We start from the raw sequence: 4,764 nt of genomic DNA on the forward strand, positions 1-4,764 counted from the left end.
ACAGAATTTCAGTCCGACGCGAGAAAAATTCAAAACAACACTCTAGTATTAAATTTTATTGCTAGAAGCAGAATTTCAGTCCGAAGTGAGAAAAATGAGAAATAAGACTCCAGAATTAAATTTTATTGTTAGGAACAGAATTTCAGTCCGATGTGAGAAAAATGCGAAATGACAACCCAGAATTAAATTTTATTGCTAGGAACAGAATTTCAGTCCGATGTGAGACAAATGCGAAAAGATCACCAAGAATTGATTTTTATTGCTAGAAACAGAATTTCACTCCGATGTGAGAAAAATGCGAAATAACACTGCAGTATTAAATTTTATTGCTAGGAACAGAATTTCAGTCCGATGTGAGAAAATGCGAAAAGACAACCCAGAATTAAATTTTATTGCTAGAAACATAATTTAAGTGCGATGTGAAAAAAATGCAAAACGACAACGTGACTCGAAACGAGAATTCGCGTTAGCAACAAGAATATTCATTTTCATGAGATATTTTTAATTTTTTTTCTTTGAGTGGAGAATTCGCGTTAGCAACAAGAATATTATTTTTCAAATCAAATATTTAATTTTTTCACTTTGTGTAGTGAATTCGCGTTCACAAAAAGAATATTCATTTCCATGACTTATTTTGAATTTTTTCACTTTGAGTGGAGAATTCGCGTTAGCAACAAGAATATTTATTTTCGAGTCACATTTTTAATTTGATCACTTTGAGTAGTGAATTCGCGTTAAAACAAGAATATTCATTTCCATGACATATTTTTCATTTTTTCACTTTGAGTAGTGAATTCGCATTTGAATCAAGAATATCCATTACCATTACATATTTTAAATTTTTTCACTTTTAGTGAGTTTCGTAATGGCAACAAGAATATTTATTTACGAGTCATATTTAAAGATTTTTCACTTTGAGTATTGAATTCGCGTTCACAAAAAGAATATTCCTTTCCATGACATATTTTCAATTTTTTCACTTTGAGTGGAGAATTCGCGTTAGCAACAAGAATATTGCTTTTCGATTCACATTTTTAATTTGTTCACTTTGAGTAGTGAATTCGCGTTTTTAACAAGAATATTGATTTCCATGACATATTTTTTATTTTTTCAATTTGAGTAGCGAATTCGCGTTTGCAACAAGATAATTTATAAGATATATTTTTAATTTTTTCAGTTTGAGTGGAGATTTCGCGATTGCAACAAGATTATTCATTTTCAAGTCACATTTTTAATTGTTTCTTTGAGTAATGAATTCGCGTTTGCAAAAATAATATTCACTTCCATGACATTCTTTTAATTTTTTCACTTTGAGTGGTAAATTCGAGTCTACATCAATTATATTTATTTCCGTAACATATTTTCAATTTTTTCACTTTGAGTAGTGAATTCGTGTTAGCAACAAGAATATTTTTTTTCGAGTCACATTTTTAATTTTTTCCCTTTGAGTAATAAATTCGCTTTTCCAAAAAGAATATTCATTTCCATGACATTTTTTTAAAATTTTCACTTTGAGTGGTAAATTCGCGTTTGCATCAATAATATTCATTTCCATGACAAATTTTTAATTTTTTCACTTTGAGCGGAGAATTCGCGTTAGCAACAAGAATATTACTTTTCGATTCATATTTTTAATTTTTTCAATTTGAGTAGGGAATTCGCGTTTGGAACAAGAATATCCATTTCCATGACATATTTTTAGTTTTTTCAATTTCACGATAGAAACAATAGCAACAACGTTTTATCACGATAGCAACAATTATATTTATTTTCGGGTCACATTTTTAATTTTTTCACTGTGAATAGTGAATTTGCGTTTTCAACAAGAATATTCATTTCCATGACATATTTTTTATTTTTTCACTTTGAGTAGTGAGTAGTGAATTCGCATTTGCAATAAGAATATTTATTTCCATGAGATATTTTTAATTTTTTCACTTTGAGTGCAGAATTCGCGTTAGCAACAAGAATATTATTTTTCGAATCAAATTTCTAATTTTTTCAATTTGTGTAGTGAATTCGCATTTGCAACAAGAGTATTCATTTCCATGACATAATTTCAATTTTTCACTTTGAGTAGTGAATTCGCGTGAGAAACAAGAATATTCATTTCCATTACATATTTTTCATTTTTTCACTTTGAGTAGTGAATTCGCATTTGAAACAAGAATATCCATTACCATTACATATTTTTAATTTTTTCACTTTAAGTGAGTTTCGTAATGGCAACAAGAATATTTATTTTCGAGTCATATTTAAAAATTTTTCACTTTGAGTAGTGTATTCGCGTTCACAAAAAGAATATTCATTTCAATGACATATTTTGAAAATTTTCATTTTGAGTTGAGAATTCGCGATAGCAACAATAATATTTATTTTCGGGTCACATTTTTAATTTTTTCACTGTGAATAGTGAATTTGCGTTTGCAACAAGAATATTCATTTCCATGACATATTTATAATTTTTTCACTTTGATTAAGTAATTCGCGTTTGCAACAAGAATATCCATTTTTATGACATATTTTTAATTTTTTCACTTGGAGTAGTGTATTCGCATTTGCAACAAGAATATTCATTTCCATGACATAATTTTAATTTTTCACTTTGAGTAGTGAATTCACGTTGGCAACATGAATAATCATTTCAATGACATATTTTTAATTTTTTCACTTTGAGTAGTGAATTCGCGTTTGCTACAAGAATAATCATTTCCATTACATATTTTTCATTATTTCACTTTGAGTGGAGAATTCGTGTTTGCAACAAGAATATTTATTTTCGAGTCACATTTTTAATTTTTTCACTTTGCGTAGTGAATTCGCGTTACAAACAAGAATATTCATTTCCATGACATATATTTTTCATTTTTCACTTTGAATAGTTAATTCGCATTTGAAACAAGAAAAATGTGACTCATTTCCATTACATATTTTTAATTTTTTCACTTTGAGTGGAGATCTCGCGATAGCCACAAGATTATTCATTTCCATGACATATATTTTATTTTTTCACTATGAGTAGTAAATTCGCGTTTGCAATAAGAATATTCATTTCCAATACATACTTTTAATTTTTTCACTTTGAGTAATGAATTCACGTTTGCAACAAGAATATTCATTTCCAGGACATTTTTTTAATTTTTTCACTTTGAGTAGTGAATTCGCGTTTGCATCAAGAATATTCATTTCCATTACATATTTTTATTAATTTTACTTTGAGTAGTGAATTTCCGTTAGAAACAAGAATATTCATTTCCATGACATATTTTTAATCATTTCACTTTGAGTAGTGAATTTGCGTTTGCATCAAGAATATTCATTTCCATCACATATTTTTAATTTTTTTACTCTGAGTAGTGAATTCCCGTTTGCAACAAGAAAATTCATTTCCATGACATATTTTTAATCTTTTCACTTTGAGTAGTGAATTCACGTTGGCAACATGTATATTCATTTCAATGACATATTTTTAATTTTTTCACTTTGAGTAGTGAATTTGCGTTTGCAACAAGAATATTCCTTTCCATGACATATTTCTAATTTTTTCACTTTGAGTAGTGAATTCCCATTGTACCAAGAATATTTATTTCCATGAGACATTTTTAATTTTTTCAATTTGAGTGGAGAATTCGCGTTAGCAACAAGAATATTATTTTTCGAATCAAATTTTTAATTTTTTCACTTTGTGTAGTGAATTCGCATTTGCAACAAGAATATTCATTTCCATGACATAATTTTAATTTTTCACTTTGAGTGGAGAATTCGCGATAGCAACAAGAATATTTATTTTCGGGTCACATTTTCAATTTTTTCACTTTGAGTAGTGAATTCGCATTTGGAACAAGAATATTCATTTCCATGAAATATTTTTCATTTTCTCATATTGAGTAGTTAATTTGCGTTTGCAACAAGAATTTTCATTTCCCTTACATATTTTTAATTTTTTCACTTTGAGTTGAGAATTTGCGATAGCAACAATAATATTTATTTTCGGGAAACATTTTTAATTTTTTCACTCTGAGTAGTGAATTCACGTTGGTAACATGAATAATCATTCCAATGACATATTTTTAATTTTTTCATTTTGAGTAGTGAATTCGCGTTTACAATAAGAATATCCATTTCCATGACATATTTTGAAATTTTTCACTTTGAGTTGAGAATTCGCGATGGCAACAAAAATATTTATTTTCGGGTCCTATTTTTAATTTATTCACTGTGAATAGTGAATTCGCGTGTGCAACAAAAATATTCATTTCCATGACATATTTTTAATTTTTTCACTTTGAGTGGAGATCTCGCGATAGCAACAAGATATTTCTTTCCATGACATATTTTTTATTTTTTCACTTTGAGTAGTGAATATGCATTTGCAACAAGAATATTCATTTCCATGACATATTTTTTATTATGTTACTTTCAGTAGTGAATTCGCGTTAGCAACATGAATATTCATTTCCATGAAAATTTTTTTTTTTTTCACTTTGAGTAGTGAATTCGCGTTTACAACAAGAATATTCATTTCCATTACATATTTTTCATTATTTCACTTTGAGTGGAGAATTCGTGTTTGCAACAAGAATATTTATTTTTGAGTCACATTTTTAATTTTTTCACTTTGAGTAGTGAATTCGCGTTAGAAACAAGAATATTCATTTCCATGACATATTTTTCATTTTTTCACTTTGAGTAGTTAATTCGAATTTGAAACAAGAATATCCATTTCCATTACATATTTTTTATTTTTTCACCATGAGTGGAGAT

This window comes from Ischnura elegans, chromosome 4, assembly GCF_921293095.1.
Source record: "Ischnura elegans chromosome 4, ioIscEleg1.1, whole genome shotgun sequence".
Taxonomy (NCBI): domain Eukaryota; kingdom Metazoa; phylum Arthropoda; class Insecta; order Odonata; family Coenagrionidae; genus Ischnura; species Ischnura elegans.